This window comes from Lynx rufus, unplaced genomic scaffold, assembly GCF_022079265.1.
Source record: "Lynx rufus isolate CCGP_SWC_20201006 ecotype Redwood Valley unplaced genomic scaffold, mLynRuf1.p SCAF_1, whole genome shotgun sequence".
Classification (NCBI taxonomy): Eukaryota; Metazoa; Chordata; class Mammalia; order Carnivora; family Felidae; genus Lynx; species Lynx rufus.
This window is the reverse complement of record NW_025814823.1, coordinates 223,952,280-223,972,986: the sequence shown is the minus strand read 5'-3', so window position 1 is coordinate 223,972,986 and position 20,707 is coordinate 223,952,280. Positions and strand designations below refer to the sequence as shown.

The window sequence follows — 20,707 nt, the reverse complement described above, 5'->3', positions numbered from 1 at the left end:
GAGATCGTGACCTGGCTGAAGTCGGACACTTAACCGACTGCGCCACCCAGGCGCCCCAAGGTTTATTAATTTTTTGATAGAGACAGAGCGTGAGTGGGGGAGGGACAGAGAGAGAGGGAGACACAGAATCTGAAGCAGGTTCCAGGCTCTGAGCTGTCGGCACAGAGCCTGACATGGGGCTCAAACTCACAGACAGTGAGATCATGACCTGAGCTGAGTCGGAAGCCTAACCAACTGAGCTACCCAGGTGCCCCAAAAGTTTTAATTTTAAAATGATCTTTTAGGGGGTGCCTGAGTGGCTCAGTTGGTTAAGCATTTGACTTTGGCTCAGATCATGATCTCACGGTTCGTGGGTTTGAGCCCCACATCAGGCTCTGTGATGACAGCTCAGAACCTGGAGCCTGTTTGGAGTCTGTGTCTCCCTCACTCTCTCTCTCTCTGCCCTTCCTCTGCTCATGGTCTGTCTCTCTCTGCCTCTCAAAAATGAATCAACATTAAAAAAATAAATGATATATTAATATTCATACAGTTGCTATGTGCTCAGTGTTATTCTTTCAGGATGGAAAACTGAAGACACCTGTTAGTTTAATAAAAGCTTTCTTCTTATCAGCACCTTTCAATTATTTGGTTAGGCAATAGTGGAATATATGAGAAGAATTCTGTTACCCATTTCATCATTATAGGTTTTCATTTAAAAAGTTAAACTGTTTTGATCTTCAAATTTTCAAAGCTTAGGAAATATGTAGGTGATGAGTGGAAAGGGAGAACAGGTTAGGATATTAACATAAAAAGAGGGACTTTCGAAAATAGAAATCATTCGCACACGGAAGTGCAGTATTGAATAAGGAAACAGTGAGGAAGTTAACCTAAGGAAAATAACGTAATTATACAATGAAAATAATTATTATTATGGTGATGAGAACTTAAGAAATGTCTCGAAAATATAGAACTTTCAATCAAAAAAAGAACTTCAGATTTTATTTTATTTTTGTTTATTTTTGAGAGAGAGAGAGAGAGAGAGAGAGAGAGCGCGCACAAGCAAGGGAGGAGCAGAAAGAGAGAGAGAGAGGGAGGGAGACACAGAATCTGAAGCAGGCTCCAGGCTCTGAGCTGTCAGCACAGAGCCTGACATGGGGGGCTTGAACCCATGAACCGGGAGATCATGACCTGAGCCGAAGTCAGACCCTTAACTGACTGAGCCACCCAGGTGCCCCAAGAAGTTTAGATTTTAAATAACAGCAATAAGATATTGTGAACAGAATATGTGATCCATAAAGCAGTGATTTTGTATGAAAAGCATTTATTGTTAGGCAGGATGGATTGAGAAAAATGAGTCTAAATGCAAGTGGAGCTTATTTAGACTATTGATAAGAGCTAAGAAAAATGTAATAATGACCTTTAAGAGAATTAAAAGAAAAAGTATCCATCACATGTTTTACAGGAAAAATGAGAAGTTTTGATGATCTATTCTGGATGAGGAATGGAAGGGAATAATCAAATATATCTCCCAATGTCTGCTCTGAGAGAATAGATGAAATATTACAATATCAGCCAATGAAGAACATGTGACTAAATGATTATTTTAAGGGGAAGTTATGGCTGCTGTACTTGAATAAGTTAAACTTGTAATGCCAATAAAAATTTTAAGAGAGTTGTTTTGTAAGCAGATAGAAATAGTAAGCAGATAGAAAATAGGTCAATTTTCCAAAAATCAATTTGATTCAAACCAATCTCCCCAAAACAAATTGCTTTTTTGGCAAATTCTCCATCCAAAGAACAAGAATACTTCAATGTCACAAAACCTGTAATTGGGATTGGGGAAGATATACAGGAAGTAGGGACACCCAAGTAGGAAAGCGAGAGGAGATTAGAAGCTCATGTAGACCATTATATTTATTTGATGAAGTGTTATTTGTGCCCTTGTCTAAGTTTATGTTGAAGGATAGGGGAAGATATGCAAAGAGAGGGAGAAGTGTATCAAAGAAAATTAATTCAGTTACAAATTTTTAACTTTAATATTATAGTAAGAATTAACACTCAAATATGTTTTCCTAAATGCCAAACTTATCAATTTCAATAAAGTTTTGGATTAAATCCTAATGTCTTTTTTTAATGTTTATTTATTTATCTTTGAGAAAGAGAGAAAGTGGATGCAAGTGGGGAGAGTAAGAGAAAAGAGAGAGAGAGTGAGAGAGAGAGAGAGAGAGAGAGAGAGAGAATCCCAAACAGGCTCTGTGCTGTCAGTGCAGAGCCCAACGTGGGGCTCGAACTCACAAACCATGAGATTACAACCTGAGCTGAAATCAAGAATCAGGTGCTCAGCCAACTGAGCCACCCAGGCGCCCCTTAAATCCTAATTTCTTAATCTGTTGTGTTTAAATTAATGATGGAAGGTTTTGCTGAGAAAACTATTTTCACCCCAAACTAAATTGACAAGTGAGAGAAATAAGCAAATACTATGATAAACAGATCAAGTTCTAAGGTTAAAATTAACAAGAATATATATTAATGCTGAATCAAGTATTCTGTACGTTATCTGTGCAAAACAGATCAAACTCTATCTTACCCTATAACACTTTAATGAATTAAACATTTAAGACTTTATTGTCAATATTATTTGCAAATGAATGCATTTAATACTTAATTAGTTATTAAAACAGATTATGTATCATTCTCATCCTAACCATAAGAGTGTACTTCAGAATTCCAAAATCTAATTCATGAGACTTTTAGCTATAGTGTTTGTTGATGAGGCGATAGATAGTGTGTAACACACACATAAACTAGTTTGCTAAACTTGAGTGAACAAACACAGGAATATTGTCCAAAGTACTTAAACTATTTAAATATTATTTTAATATTTAAATATATTAAATATATTATTTATATATTTTATATAAATCATTTATATATAAAATATATAATTATATTTATATGTAATATTTAAATATATTATAAATATATTAATATATAAATAAATATTTAAGATATTAAGATAATACATATTATTTGCTAGTTTAAAATAATAGAAAAATACATACATATACTAATTTTACTCAATATTTTTAGTCAAATATCTTGCTGTATAAAGTTTTATGTATTTGAATGTCCTTATATCGATGACTTATTTTTACTGTATATTAAAATCCAATTGGCAATTATTCTCACCTTGATGTGGTGGATATATACCTAATAGGCACCCTTATAAATGCCATTTATAAGAGGAATTTACTTTCTATGCCAGAGCACTATTTTAGTTGCATTTATTACTCACTAATTAGCCATGTGACATGTATAAAAATTAAAAAAAAATAAGTTAAAACATAATTTGAATATTCAGTTTTACCAATAATAATAATAAAGCTAATCAAAAGTTATAAAACACTTTCATTCTCTTTAAAAATTAAGGTTGGTCTGTTGATTTCTTTGGGATGCTGACAAAGACTTTGTCAGTGTAAAAATACAAATTAAAATAGTTAAAATGGGACAAATTATCTAAAATCACTGCCTGGGTAGTTACAAATTAAAAATTTTATATGCAATTATATGTTATTTTCACTATGTTCTTGAATGAGACAATACTAGGATATTCTCTGGGAGTGTGTGGTCTTTGAATACACTTGTGGAAGCATTTAAATATATATTGTTATAATATTTCACCCAGACTTTTAAAATGACACAAAATCCTCATTAATATTCTATTAGTTTCTACAATTCTCATTAGCATTGAAAAAACAAATAAGATGATAATGACCTTCTGCTGATTTTAAAAGTTTTTCTATTCTTCCAGGACATTAGACCACTATCATCCAAAGACCTGTTACAGTAATTTAAAATGTAAATGCTATCCATTTAATTAATAAGAGATAACTGTCTAACGAGAATGGCTGGAGAGAATTATAGTCAGTATTAAGTAAAATAATAAAAGACTTATCAGCTTAGCTCAGTTTTGAATAAAATAAATGAAAGTCAAAGAGCTCAATGTGGTTTAAAAGATGTATGAATGAAAGGGATTTTTCAAAAATAATTGAACATAATCTTGTAATGAATGAGGCTTCTTAATTAATTGTCAAAAATAAGAAATGAAGGTGACTGCAAGGTACATTATCAGTAAGCACCCTGACTGGAAGATATCTCAGCCAACGAGCATTTATACCATTACAAACTCACTTTCTTGTATTAACACTGCATCTATAAAACAGATATTTTAGTAATATTACTTGGTTTCAAGCTAATTTATTTTGCTGAATCAAACCATAATTTTTGATGCCATATTTTAATAGGGAATAAAATACCCACAACAATGAGTCCTTTCCCACATAGCCAGTTTTTCATGATGCCTTGAATGCAACACACACCCTGTGTTTATATAGAAATTCATACAGGAAAAGAACAATTCTCAGAGGAAAAAGATATCAGGATTGGATGTGCAATCTTTATAGTGATCACTTTGCCTGAGAAAAGGAGAATAAAATATGTATTACTGAAAATTCAGTCTATCTCAATTATATATGTGTATGTATATACATGTTTTGACAATGCACACACACACACACACACACACACACACACACAGCAATGAGGTTATAACAAGAAGGGGAAAACAAGATCCAGGCTACTGAGTGCCTACTCTATGCCAGGCCTGTACAAATACAGCAAATATAATGGTTAAAAACAATTAAAATGAAAGCCACAAAACAAAAGCAATCAATTTCTATCTTCTGGATCCTGGTGTCGAGCTATACATATCTGAGTTCTGAGTAGGGCCTGAGGATTTATATGTCTCAGAAGTTCTCAGACACTGCTGATTCTTCTGGTCCAGGGTCCAGTACTTTGCAAAGTAATGAAATGGGAACTTGAGCACATCTGGAAGTCACATTTGAAAAGAGGTCCCAAAAGACTCCCCTGTAAGTCTAGGGAAACAATACTCACAGAGAGGATTCTGTACAAGGGACTAGCAGGGAAGGACAAAAAGAAGCTCGTGTTGATAAACTCTATGAAGATAATGATTTTCATTAAAAATTGCTAACTTTTCCAAATAAATTGTGTAATTTAATGGTTTAAGGTAATTAAAGAAACTGTACAAATGAGTTATGCTTTCAATAAAGAAAGTTTAAGTTAATAGCAAATTCTATTAGTGCCAAGGGGAAAGTACATTGTATGATGAGGATATCTGCATCGATTTTAAGGAACATAAACACTTGTTACAAGGGAGAGCAAAGAATGGAAGCCATAAGTTTGTGTTACTGCATTAAAGGATGCTTGGATGTGTGGCTAGAGACTGAATCAAGTATCTGGACACAAAGGGGTTTCTATGACATTTAGGACAAACTCAACTTTTATCTTTAAGGATTGAGAAATTTTGAAGAATTGTAAGTAGGCACATAACCTGATAAGCTGTACACTTAAAAGGTCATTCTAGCTCTGTGTGAATATGCAGAAGTCTATGATTGGAGGTAGAAACAGCAATATTTACAAAAAGTTTCAAGAGATTCACATACTTTTTCGAGCCCATTCCAGGGATTCTGCTCAAGAGATAGGAGAGAATTCAGCGAAGCCAATCTGATAAACAGGAGGCCAACTGGGGGACTTTCAAGTAAAATGAAAATGGCAATTAATATATTACTATTGGGAATAAAGAAGAGTTGACAGAATCAAAATATATTGCAGAGAATGGATCAAAATTCCATGAAGATAGCTTAGCTACAAAGAGATGAAATAAAAGAAAAAGTCTAGGAGCATGTCTCGTTACTGTCTAAGTCAAGTGAATGAGTGATGAGAAAAGAAAAGAAAATGGAATACTATGAGTGTCCTTATTTCTCAGTTGAGTTTAGTTCATGTCATAGTTTGTGGTCCTGGTGGATATTTGGGTAGACCTATCTGGCTAGCACTTAGGTGGTCTAGTTTGCAATTCATTCTAGGTTCATGGGTAAGGGATAAGGTTTTTATTTTTAAAAAGAAAGAGGAAAGTATGCTCATCAAGAAGGGTAAAGTTCAGGGACTAAACAGTCACTCAAAGAGAAAATTGATGAGAATTGATGAACTCTCAGTTCGCAGCCTTCCGTGCCTCAGTTTCATCAAATTTAAGAGTAATTGAATAAAATTAGTCAGGTTTGAGTAGAAAATAGTTAAAATTTAACACAGAAAAGTGTAATGGCTAAAAGTATTGCTTATAAAACATTTCAAATACACCATTGACAGTTACTTTACTGAGCACATCCTTTTTAACTTCCTAAAATTTTCTTAGAATATCTAAGGTTGACATTGTTTATTTGCGCTTTCCACCCCTGACTCCTCTGTGGTCCCATTCTGAGCTATGAAAGTGGACAAATTTGCCTAAAGAAAAACTGCTGTATCTTATATTCTTATTGCCAAATACAAGTTTCAACAAGTAAGCATTTTAAATTTAAGTAACTCTCTCTCTAGATTTGTCTTGGTGTTATAATAGAAGGTATAATATAGACAAACCAGATCATGAAAATGAAGAATAAACATCAACTATAGAAGAGAGTAAAAACAGAACTATGTGTACAAGAGAGAAACCTAATTTAGAAATTAAATGCACATAAATGGAACCAGATGTGTCTAGCTCAATTCTGAAGGCAGGACAAGAGCACGACTGGAATAAACCATAATGCACTATATATGATGATTTCTTTCTATCACAGCATAGTCACCACCAGTGATAGAGAAAGGAACTCTGGCATATAGCAACAATTTCTGGTCATTCTGCAATGAAATACATTAAGATATTTATTATTATTATCATTGCATAATATAGTCCTAACTTTCCTCCCCTCAAAAAGTGAAACAATGTGTTGTCTTTGGGAAGATTGAGAAGCATAGAATTCTTGTTAATATCTCAGTTATTGGAGCAGTGATCACAAATCTGCTGTAGAGTAAGAGGACAGCTGAATCTAGATACAGGAAGAACAAAGACTGATAGAACAGCAACATCACCTAGTGGTAAAGGGCAGATGTGCAGATTTTGAACCTCTATCCACTACTACTTACCTAACGTGACCCTGGGTTAGTATTTTCACTTGCTTGTATTACAATTTACTCATCAATAAAATCCATATAATAATGTTGTAACATTCATAGGACTGCTGTGAGCATTAAATTAAAACACTTGGAAGAGTGTCTAGCCAATAAATACATGATAACTCCTTTACTCATGGGATGGGACCATGTCTCTTGGTGTTACCCTGCTGATGTATTTGAAATTGAGATGGTTCATTGAGAAAACTAAGACACAACTCTTCACTTTCTCCTAAGTAAACTGACCTGTGTTCACAATTTTTTTTCTGTATTATCTCCATAAGCATTTTATTTCATTATTTTGTAAATGTTTATTTATTTTGAGAGAGAGAGAGAGAGAGAGAGAGAGAGAGAGAGAGAGAGAGAGACTGGGGGTGAGGGGGATAGAAATCCAAGAAAACTTCACTCTGTCAGCACAGAGCCCAAATGAGGCTTGAATCATGAGATCATGACCTGAGCAGAAATCAAGAGCTGGATACTTAACCAACTGAGCCATCCAGCTGCCCCCCCACCCCCACTCCCACCCCACTAAGCAAGTTAATGCTCAAAAATGTTAATGAAGGACCAGGTAATTTACTTCAAACTTCTTTACTGGCTGGTAGTGTTAATGCCCTTAAAGTTCTTTTTTTTTTTTTTTAATGTTTATTTATTTTTGAGACAGAGAGAGACAGAGCATGAACGGGGGAGGGTCACAGAGAGAGGGAGACACAGAATCTGAAACAGGCTCCAGGCTCTGAGCTGTCAGCACAGAGCCCGACGCGGGTTTGGAACCCACCGACCGCGAGATCGTGACCTGAGCCGAAGTCGGACGCTTAACCGACCAAGCCACCCAGGCGCCCCTGCCCTTAAAGTTCTTTTTAAATTCAGGAGAGTTTAGGAAAGACTAACTCTACAACATTAGTGATGTGTTTGAAAAAAAGCAGAATGATAATAGCATATTTTCTTTGATAGAAAGATAAGAAGCTGTAAGAAATATTTTATTAATACCTGTATTAAAAAAAGTATAACTTTATTGGGAATGAGGATATTGTCAATGTTATATTTGAAGGTAGTATTTGCTTCTAATTTACTGGTCAGGGGTATTTTATATGCCCAAAGTTTTAGATATTTGGCGATTCAAACTCTATATTTGTAGACCATAATAAAATAAAGAGCTCTCAATAGTTATTTTCAGAAATAACGTTTAAGACACATACAGTTTAAGAAATAACTTTTAAGACACAATTAAATGAGAAATATCTTTAGGTGACGGCCATCTCCATTCAGCCAAGAACAAGTAATTTATTTCATTTTACAGCAAACAATATTATGCTACATTAATGAATTATTTGTCTTTTTTTTTTTTTTCCAGTTTGAGACGCTAAGGAAAGGACAGCTTTTCCCTATGTGTTATTCTCTGCTCTTTGGCCTCTTATACTGCTAGGAATTACTAAGAACTGTCAGGTTAAATATCATTAGGTTACCTATCATCAGAAACTAAATTATTAACCAAGGAGTAATAGCATACAGCTTTATGAAATACTTAAAAAGCCAACAGTTATGTATGCTTTTTAGCTATATATTTCAGCAATTAAAGCTATATATTTTTTAAAGATTTTATGTTCTTTAAGTAATCTTTACTCTCAACGTGGAGCTTGAACCTACAACACAGAGATCAAGAGTCACATGCTCCCCTGACTGAGTCAGCCAGGCTCCCCAGTTAAAGGGAGATAAGACCAGATGATTATAATTGAGAAATGGTGTATTTCTGGTTTATATCCAAAATGTTGGTGATTTTAAATCTTTCTTAACCCATATATAAATTAAGGTAAGCCACAATTTTAAAAAGAAATGTAAATTACCAGATATTTCTAGTGGTTGCTTCTCTGGATAAGAGATCCAGATAGATCTATAAAATGTTTACCGAAATACTCATTTTGATTAACTCCAATAACTTCAACCAGCTTCTGCATTCCAGTTTTTCACTGTTTCAATTTCACTAGTGTATCTTACTCTTGTGATCAGACTAATGTTTAAAACACTATGATAGTTTAATATGCAATGAACTCTTCACAACTATGGACACGTGTACTTGTCACAATAAAGCACAACAAAGTTGTGCAAGACCTACTCTTGCGTGCTCCATTTTACAGACAAAATGGATCCATCAGCAGGATAGATTACTTGCCCAAGTTAACAGGGCCAAAAACCTATTTGGCTAGCACTTGGGTGGCCTAGTTTGCAATCCATTCTAGGTTCATGGGCAAAGGGATAAGCTTTCTTTAAAAAATAAAGAGTAAATGATGTTCCTCAAGTAATTTTTCAGCATAAGGAAGGGTTGAAGTTCAGGGACTAAACAGACCCAGGTCCAGGTAGTATGTTACACAAATCACACTTTTAACAAATAAACTCATGGACACAAATCAAATTTCATACCATCTCTACAAACTAAATAGAAAAGGAAGAGGGAAAAGGAAGAATTTTCTAGATGATTGCTTAATAGATTTTTTTTTTCCTGAGGTGGCAGCAAAAGAGACAATACTAGTAACTTTACATGACAGTGACTTTGCTCAGAAACAGAGGATCCAACTCAATGGGCAGAAGATAATAAATGTTCTTCACAAGGATTTGCAAATATAAGATTTCACTACATTTAAAAGTTGACTTTGCATAATAAATTCTATGAAAACTGATTTTCATTTAAAATTTTAATGACAAAAATCCAAACATTGTTACCAAATAAAATCCAAAGAAAGGGAATAAAAAAAATAAAGAAAATCAGTAGTGCTCACCCATAATTTGTCTAAAAGTCTATTTTCTATAACAAAAGGTTTTACTTTGATTTACCTGTTTTTTTAATAGGGTTTAGGATTTTTTTCTCCAAAAATTTTTCTTCAGATGGAGGTTTGTGTCATTTGTACCTGCATGTCTTAACTTTAACTACAATAACTATATTAACTATTGATTGTCTTGTGGTCACCAGACAATTATCATCATCAACCTTATATATATAACATGAGGGTAAAAAGATTTTAGATGTATCAAATACGAACATGAGTTAAATATAGCCATATGCTTTGATGATTCAGTTTGCAAACGTCCATGTTAGTAAAACTTCATTACCTTGGAAAGTTTAGAAAGCATCTAAAATAGTAATATTTAATAGTTTGTTGGACAGCAGATTTTAAATTTGGAAAGAACTTAGACAAACCTTTTTACCTACTTCCTTTTCTTATGTGCAATCCCTCTTAAGTGTCACATAAGACTTGAGTTCAATAGTTACACCACGAAAATGCTGCTCTTAAGCTAGTATGTATTGTAATCATTAGAAACTACTTCCTTATATTGTGCAGTAGCTCAAAAATAGCAAAAAGTAGCTGTGTCTGTGGGGCTTCAGCATTTTTTTTTTTACCTGAGAGCTGAAACACAATTCAGAAAAATTGCTTCATAAATAGCTAAGTAATAAGATAAAAGAATATGATGCTCTAAATGACCACATGAAGTTGAGTTGCCCTGTCAACTCAAAATAAACTGGGCTATTATCTGAGAGGGAAGTAATCTATTTTAGCCAGTCTACTACATTTTCACTCCCTATATTACGGCACGCTAACTTTACCTTAATCTAGAATATTTACCTCTTCTTTAAACATTTTTGTGGCATAAAAATTCTTCGCTCTCATTTTTAATGACCATGGTATTCTATCCTATGAAATTGTGATCAATTATTTTCTACTCCAATATTCTTAAAGATTTCATTTGTTTTCAGATATTTCATCTGATACACAAGACCTCAGAAAACATCTTTCTTCACATGTTTTTCTTCAAGTTTTTATTTTTTTTTTTAAGAATGAGACCTAGAAGCAGAGTATAAAGGATTTCAGATACTTGATACATATGGCAGATCGTATGTTATTGTTTCTTAGCTCCAAATTTCTATTTATACCTTTATTTACACTTTGATTCCAGATGCTTAGGCCAAGACTCTGCAAACCACCCACCGTTCAGCTCTCACAGATACTGCCTCTTAGATTCTGTCAATAGGGACACAAGAGGGAGACAGGAAGCCAGGAGGAGGCAAAAGGATGAGGTCCTTCCTGCTTTGTGCTCCTGTTAGCATGTCCTTAGACACCTGACTTCAGCACTTTGTTCCCATCCCCCTTTCTGATATTGTTTTTATGGTCTGGCACTTCCAGAACTAGATCGTTGTATCCCTCAAAGGCATCATCAGCCCTGATAAGCCCAGATCATTGCTTAGAGGTCCTTCCTACCTCTTTGAGTTCCCTTTTCCAAGCTTCTGACATATCAACAGAAGCTGGAGTGCCCTTTCCTGACACCCTGTTTCCCCATTGGAGGGCACCACGGTTAGCAGAGTGCTCTTCCCTTATTTTTTTTTTTTTTTATATTTCCTTACTCCAATGCCTCCTCTTTCTTGTCCTGCCAGTGTCGGTGGGGAAGGGAAGATGGTAGTTGTTTCCTGCATTTATGCTGGGTTACTGAATTTTTCTTTTTTTTTCATCTTTACAGTTCTCTATCACATGCTTGACAGATTCCTTATCTCACTTTCTCTCTGGTAATTTTTGTTTTCTTTTCCTCACAGGACATTAGTTGAAACTACCAACTCCATATAGGCAGGACGTGAGGTGGTTTCATCAAGCCCTCTTGAGCTGCATCATATTAAATCAGTGGACAGGTGAAAAAATCATTTTGTAGGTGTGGAAAAGGCAGTCACTATTGCCATTTGTTACTACTGAGGTTACTTATTGCTTATATGTTTGTTATTAGCCATATCCTCCAATGCTTTACTCCTTAGCAAACTCTTTCCCTTTTAGCTATTTGAATAGTCACATATTTCTTCCATTTTATAAGGTTCTTTTTCATCTACATTTGGGTCTTAAATCCTTCTGGAATTCGTATTGTGCTGTTGATCAGAAATCCATGTTTGCTAATAGAGAACAAAGCCTCATCTGACATTGCTGCTTTAAGAAATCTCTCATATCTTCTTAGCAATTATGCCTTTATTTTATATAATCAGAAAGTGTACTGTAGGATTTTACTAAATTTTATCACATAACTATTTTCTTAGTATATGGTGGGTCCTTTAGATATGTGGTTATTATTTTCATAATTGTGGCCACTTCTGCAAATCCCTAAGTTGTTAGTAAACCTGTATAGTTTAGTCCTTATGATGTAGTTTTGTTTTTTTTTTTTCCTCTTTTATTACGGATTTGTGATTGCAATGTGGCTAAAGCAGGGATGGGAGAAAAGAGGGTATTTTTTACTGGTTAACAGCATGGACATTTGAAGATCAAAGACTGTTTTGGAATGATTTTCAGTCTTACAAAATTTATTACCTTAAAGGGGTCATTTAACCCTCTAACTCATGCCTTAATAATAATCTGATAATTATCATTATCTCACAGGGTTTAATAAATATTAAATGAAATTAAGTGTTTAGCCACAAAGGGGGCATAAATTAAGAACACAACAGGTGGCAGCTATTAAAATTATTTGTCAATTTTGGAACTCATTCAGCTTCATCTCCCATGACCTTCAACTTTTTGCTTGAAGTATCATCTGTAAAAAGAGTTTCCTAATATGCATTCGTTACAAATTTACTTGGGCAAATTTTCCAAACTTCCTCCACGAGAGTTAAAATTTTCTCTCTCTATGCATTACCTGAACTCTGTTCACTGTGTGACTATTGCTCAAACCACCATGCATTTCATTTTTGCAATGTTTGCATGCCCAGGATGCAGGGAGTTCCTAGAGAACTCAGAAGTAGCAAACGGGAAGTGAATGAGAAGTGAATATGCAGTTCCTCTAATCTAGGGAATTGTTGTACAGCTTTATCATCATTTCCTTTTCTATCAACTTTTCTGTGCCATGATTTTATTTGGTTTTCTTTTTTATAATATTTTAACTGTTTCTTCAGATCGTGTTCTTTTCCTATTGAGAAACACTTCCAATCTTCCCTACAAAATTATAGACCCATTGCTCTATTACTTTTGCCTTATCGGGACAAATTAGGTAAATAAAACTGTCTACATTTTACACAAATATCAGTTTATAATTTTCCAATTATTATAAAATATATGATTTTATTTGTTAGCAAATTAATTTATAAAATATAAGTCTCTACCCAGGAAATAGAGAGAGAAGAAAAATTTATTTAAATATATATTGGTAAGGTATTATTTACAAGACTAAAGTAAGGAGGGAACCACCGTCTCCATTACTAGAATAAATATTTTAATATAATAAAATATAAGTATATTCAGTCATAGATCTATTTTATTAGATGTATAAAATATACTTAAATATATGCATAGGAATAATAAAAGATTGGATAAAATATGTAAATTGCAGTTTTGTTCAGATGGGAAGATAATAAAATTATAATTTAATATATGTAGATTTTTCTATATTTTCCAGATTTCCTAAAATAAACCTATATATTTACAAAAATATTAAGTTAACATACACTGTAGATTAACTAACTTGAATTTAAATTTAAAAAAAAAAAAGAAGAAGAGAAAATGAAGTGACAGAAGCAAATTGTAAGAACTCCCATGGGCCAAAGCTGAGCAGCATGGAAGTATAACCCATAGTATAAAGAAAATATTCAGGAGTCCATACAGATATAATTACTGAACAAATAAACAGCAGAGAAGAGACAAATCTGGAAGAATCCTAAATAATTTACAAAGTTACTCATCCCACAAGGGGATGGAGCATCAATCCCGACTCTTTAAGGATGGACGGTTCCTAGTGGCTTCCTTCCAAAGCGTACACTGTGGAAAAGTAGGAAAAAGAGGAACTTTACAGTTGTGAAACCTGACAAACAGAGCTTCAGCCGAGTGGTCAAGGTGGGCATCAACAGTGATAATCCTGTTGACGGTGGGTACTCTTCCTGTGATGTGATTAAAACGGCACTGACTTCTGTGGTCTTCCTCCCCAGAACCCAAAACCCCAAACCCAAAACCCAAAACCCCAGCCTGGTCATGTGAAAAACATCAGATCCTAACAGAGGGACATTCCACCGAATAGCTGACCTGTGCTCCTCAAAATGATCATTAAAAACAAAGTCTGAGAAACTGATATAGTCAAGAGGAGGGCAAGCCGACATGACAGTAAATGGAATAATGTGTCCCAGATGGTGTTCTAGGGCAGAAACAGGACATTAGGTTAACAATAAAGAAGCATAACTGAATTGTGGGCAATATTAATAATAATATCAATACTGGTTCCTTAACTGTAACAAATGTTCCATGCTAATGGAAAGCAATCTGGAAAACTCAGTGCAGGGATATATGGGAACACTTTGTACTGTCCTTCCAATTCTTCTGTAAATCTAAAACTGGCCCACAAAAATAAAGTTTATTTAGAAATGGAAAGTAACTACTATATTATAGATACATATAAATGACAAGGGTAAGTTAAAAGTCAAACAATTAAAAAATCAAATACCTATAATTTTGAATTTGAGGTATTTTATGTAGTAAGAAAGAAATAAAGAATGAATGAGGGAGACAAAAATATATTCCCTTTATTCTTTAAGGCAGCATATTGAGTTCCCACAATTTTCAAGTCCAGAAGTAGATGCTTTTTGATACCAAAGCTTAAGGATATCACTGAGGATCTAACTACTTTCCAACTTTCTTTTCTTTATTATAGCTTTATTATAAGCGTGACACTTCTCACATTGGAACATGACTGCCAGGAGTTTCCAGGGTTACATGCTGTTTCATTCATGATCAAATGAAAAGAATCTCTTAAGGACAAATTAAATATTCTGGTTAGACTTGCTTGCATGGCATGCCCTGGTCTGAAATAGCTGATTGAATTAGTTAAGGTCATGCAACCCATAACTGTACCTAGGGGTTTAATCTGCTTCCCCAGACCCAGAGAGAAACCAGGTCTCTCTCAGGAGATAAGGAAGCAAGCACACATGTCCACTACAGAAAATGAAAATCCTTACAATAGCTTCAGCTGAACCATAAATGAAATAAATGTTAAAACTTCAATGACTTAACAAGTCCAAGGTTTATTTAATACAGTACAGTCTGGTATTAGTCAGGTGACTGCTGAATAGCTCTCCCCAAAGCAGGGCCCTAAGAACCTCCATTTTATAACGATGCAATCCAGGACTCATTGGCTCAAGGGTCCCCCTTTGTAGGTCATTTTTCTGTTTGCTTTCAGAGCCAGTTAGAGCTCTTCTCTTCCTTGCTTTGTATCTCAAGCAACTGCTTTTGAGATTTTCCTGCCCTTTGCTTCTGGAAGGTAGTGTTAAAAGACCCATGCATGGGAACATATTTGCCAAGATTTTGCTTCCAACTTCTCTCTGCTTTAGGTGGTTGCCTAAGGAATGGCACCTCTCTTCCAGGGATATAGATCTGTCTAGGCTGGCATACCGTGGTGCCAATTTCCAATCCAAAAACATCATCTTCTACTCCATTTTCTCTAGGCCCTTTCTTTTCTTTCCTTCCTTCCTTCCTTCCTTCCTTCCTTCCTTCCTTCCACCTTCCTTTTTCTTTCTTTCTTTCTTTCTTTCTTTCTTTCTTTCTTTCTTTCTTTCTTTCTTTCTCTTTCTTTCTTCCTTCCTTCCTTCCTTCCTTCCTCCCTCCCTCCCTCCCTCTTTCTTTTCTTTTCTTTCTTTCTTTCTTTCTTTCTTTCTTTCTTTCTTTCTTTTTCTTTCATCACCATCCCATCCTTTGTTTGGCTTCTCTGCTGTTAGATCACATATATAACCAACTTCTTGCATTAAGCTCCCTCTATCTGAAGGAAAATATTTTCAGACTGGACACTGACACATCACAAAGGAAGCAGAAGAGATGGTGAGAGGATCTTACAGGATATTTTTAAGTACCAAGCTTGGAAGTGGCATATATAATTTTTTCCACACTCCAATTGTAACAGCCCCAAAGTTACTGTGAGAGGGGATGGGATGTTTTACTATGTGTTCAGAAAGAAAAGAGTACAAGCAGCCTAACACATGGTGCGTCATGTCTAATAAATCCCCCAGAAGTACATTCAACTGACAGAACACTTGCATATGGATTGATTCATTAATGCTAACATGGATTTAATACTATTAAAGTTGCTCTGCTATAACACAACATGCATACACACTCCTGAAAATCACCAGGCAATGAAACATTGCACAATAGAAACCACAGCGTTTACGGAAAAAGTTAGGGGCATGATACTACGATACTCAAAAATTTTGTTAGTGACCTAATAAATAAAAAATTAGGAAGCTCATGAAAACCATTCACACCTGCTAAATGGTTAAGGAATACACTAATGCCACCATGGATATCACACTTTACTTTCAAAAAGACCTAAAGTTTGCTTGTCAAAGTGGGTTGGGAGAGTTATAGCTGAATTACAGGTAGGTAATGGAAGGAGGCTTCTCAGAAATTGAATGGGAAAGTGGTAATGGCTGAAGGGGATAGGAATGGCTCATTACACATGTGGTGAGGTAGCTAGTCAATGTTTAAAAGATATGCTTGTATGTGTGCACATTTTTATTTTATTTTATTTTATTTTATTTTATTTTATTTTATTATTTTATTTTTATTTTTTTGTGTGTGCACATTTTTAAAACTCAGTTGGATGAAGTTGTCTGTGTTCACCCAGTGTTTCTCATGGATGAAATTTCATACATAAACCCACACAAAATTGGCATTATGCAAAAACTGTTCCTTAATATATCAACCATGTTGGAACACATTTGTATTTACAAAAACAAGCTTTATAGCCAAACTCCTTGTATTTCAAATTAATGAAATCACTACTTTTTATACTGTCACAGAGACACAGGCAACTTGTGATTACGACTAGAGATACCACAAATGTCCTTTCCACCACAAACTGCCAATCAAGGATGCCCTCAAGCTAGTGATGAGAAATTGTAAAGGCAAATGTGTGGGTGGTTAGAAATTGTATAACACAGGATGAAGGAAAATGAATTGTATAGTTTAACTATCCAGAAAATTATGCAATTTTAATGAAGACTGTATGGTGTATACATATATACATACCTCAAATAAAGTGGCAATAACTATGTAATTATTTGAATTTATTTAAAAAAAAAGAAAGGAAAGTCTTGCCCATTTAAATTAATCAAAATCACCTACGTGATTCACTATTCACAGGAGTGACTATAAAAAATTCTTTAAATAGGAGCACCTGGGTGGCTCAGTCGGTTAAGCGTCCGACTTCGGCTCAGGTCGTGATCTCGTGGTTTGTGAGTTCGAGCCCCACGTCGGACTCTGTGCTGACAGGTCGGAGCCTGGAGCCTACTTCGGATTCTGTTTCTCCCTCTCTTTCTGCCCCTCCCCCACTTGTGCTCTGTCTCTCTGCCTCTCAAAAATAAGTAAATGTAAAAAAAAATAAAAAATAAATTCTTTAAATATAATTTGGATACGGGAAGAGATTATACCTACAATACTGAAGGGGAGCTGATTATGGATCCCAAGTGTTATAAACTCTAAGTTTATATCTGAGCTATAGAGAGATTTAGATCTAGATCTATATCTATATATATTTATATAGAGAGATTTCTGAGCTATATAGAGAGCTCTACTCAGCATTTATATGATTTGCTTCAAAAATACAAAGAACACTAAGGAAAAAAAGGGCAACATGAAATAATATTTGACTCATCTTTGAAGTTTACAATACTTATAGTTAACACTTAAAAATTAAGATTCAATACGTATGATTATTTTGACAGCAATCCTCTTATTGTTTCTTCAATTTGTACAACCTCAAAATCGACTTCTAGAATTAGTACAAGATAAGTCACAGTTTTCAATTTCAAGCAACATATATTCCTAGAATTTGTGTGAAAGAACTGAAACCAGCTTAATGTTTTCAAAAGTTAAAAGATAAATTAAAACTTTTATTTAAATATTTTTAAAGTTTATTTTTTATTTCTTCTGAGAGAGAGCGAGAGCAAGTGGGACAGGGGCAGGGAGAGAGGGAGACAGAATCCCAAGCAGGCTCCGTGCTATCAGCTTAAACTCACAAAAAGTGAGATCATGACCTGAGCAGAACTCAAGAGTGGATGCTTAACCGACTGAGCCACACAAGTGCCCCAAATTAAAACTCTAGAACCATCTAAAATAATGAAATTGCATCTTTCTTGGGAGTTATGGTTGGGAAATATTTTATGATTTCGGTATAACTAGTGATCTGTACCTCCCTACACATCCATTCCTTAAAATTCATGGTATCTCACTCTGGCATCTTATTTTAATCTTTCCCAGATGTAATCGGATGATGGCACTAGAAAATATTACCAGGAAAGTTGAGCTGAGCAATCTGAATCAAGTTCCCAAACTTCAACTAATCCATCTCAAAACAAGGCCAATTGTCCATTTTCCTATTCTGCACACTTCATCCCCTAGCATATGCTTGCACATATGTGTCCAAAAACCGACACACAAACCCAGTCTCCACGACGGAGAAGAAATTTCCACCACATCAGTAGGTCCAGTCTCCTCAATAGTTAACACGAGGGCATATTTAATTCAGCAGGCTATTTTCTCAAGCTGCATGTTCTTTCCACAATTCTCTACTATTTAGAAGATTGTTCTGAGAAATGGTGATGGAAAAATACGGAGGTGGTAACCAAAACCCTACTTACTTTGAAAGGAAGGAATGTCATAAAATCTGGTATCTAAGAAGTAGTTTCCTCCATATACCTGTATGTTTTGGATTTATAAATTATCTGACAAGAAAATAAAAAGAAAATCATCGGACATATTTTAAAGCACACTTAGTTTTCAAAAACCCAAAATATAACCTTGTTTTTGAGTTCATATACATTTAACTTGATACGGTGCCCAGTATATAGAGTCTCAAGTTTAGTCATAATTAGGCTGTGTGTGTCTATATGGAAGTAGGGAGGGGATAATTTTCCTCTTTTACCTCTTTTGCCTGTTACAGTCTTTGCTACTTTGTGGAAGATTAATGTTAGTGAAGGTTTATTGAATGTAAGTAATTATTTGTTGAATGAATGAATGACAAGGGCAACTACATATGATGGATGACATAACATAATGAGGCAAGAAGGCTCTCAGGTGACATTCAAAAAGGACACCTAGAAGAGAAGATACGGCAACAGGCAAGAAAATCTTTCTCCATCTCAGGAACAGAGCCTGGAAGCAGCTAGGACAGTGCCTGAAACAGAGTGAGGCTCAGGTAATTAGTGTTGAATGAACTCAGTCCTTTTATTTCATTCCATTGCCTGTGAGATAACACGATGCCTATTTTCTGGTGCATGACTGTGTGCACATGTTTGTGCCTGCATGTGTGAAAAGCATGGGGGACAGAATTATAGCTCCAAGTCTGTGTGGATGCACAGAAAACAATGCATCAATTTGCTGGAAGGATACACTCATAATTATTATTTTTTTTCTGCATTGACCTTCTGTCTCCAAACTAATGATTTGTTTATTGAACAAGTACAAATTAGGGGCATAAATGGTGATTATGTTGTATCTTTGCTACAAAGGGTAACTTTTAAAATATCACTGCCGTGTTAAATCTAAGGATGCAGGGCTCTTGAATATTAAATAGCATCTTGCTACTCAGTAAGAGACAAAACGAATGATTAGTGATCTGCTTATACAACAGAAACAGCTAGTCTACTCCATGGAAAATTTAGAACACATGAAAAGCCTAAAAATGTATGCAATCACTTATAAAAATAGTCACAAAATCGCAATTATTGTCCCGAAGATCACTGACAATGATGCATGGACTTGTCCTTTACACGGGTTTCCACATTGCAATCAGCATCCTTGGTGCTGCCATGAGGGATAGGATAGTGCTCTCTGAGTTGACACTTCAGATAACTTCAACTGTTAGAGTTCAAGTCAGAATTTATTCAGAGCACTGAGTACCACAACCTTTGACTTCAACTATGACCAAAGTTGAATTCCCTATGCACATAAGGAGGCTAAATAACTTCCAGAAGTGAGTTCATTTCCAACATCACCAATCAAGGGTTGGAATATAACCTCAAACATAAAAGTCAAAATCCAGTTGATTGCACTGCTCTCTTTACCTATGCCAGATAAAATTATATATTTTAGCACTATTTACTTATAATATGTGTGGCTGCATACATGTGTTGCAATTAGATTTTGTTACAATAATAATTCCTTGATGCATATAGAGCTTTTTTTTTCCTCCAAGGTAATACAAACAAATGGAATGAAGTTCCATGCTCATGGCTTGGAAGAAAAATTATGGTTAAAATGTCCATGCTGCTGAAAGCAATCTACAATTCAATGTAATCCCTATCAATATACCAACATGACTTTTCACAGAACTAGCACAAAAGATCCTAAAATTTTAATGGAACCGCAAAAGACCCTGAATAGCCAAAGCAATGTTGAGGTATCACAATTCCAAATTTTAAGAAATACCGCAAAACTGTAGTAATCAAAACAGTATGGTACTGGCACAAGAAATAGGCACATAGATCGAAAGAACAGAATAGAGATCCAAGAAATAAATCTGCAATGACTTGGTCAATTAATCTGTGGAGGAGAGAGAAGTTATATACAATAGGGCAAAGACAGTCTCTTCAATAGATGATACCTGGAGAACTGGACAGTTACAGACAAAAGAATGAAACTGGGCCACTTTCTTACACCATACACAAAAATAA

At 34.9% G+C, this 20,707-nt stretch overlaps 1 protein-coding gene across 2 annotated transcripts in view; it reads right to left on the bottom strand.

Moving 5' to 3' along the window:
* The window catches only part of CDH18 (cadherin 18), a 343,377-nt gene that overhangs the window by 181,138 nt on the left and 141,532 nt on the right, over nt 1–20,707 (bottom strand). The gene's annotated exons all lie outside the window — the stretch shown is intronic.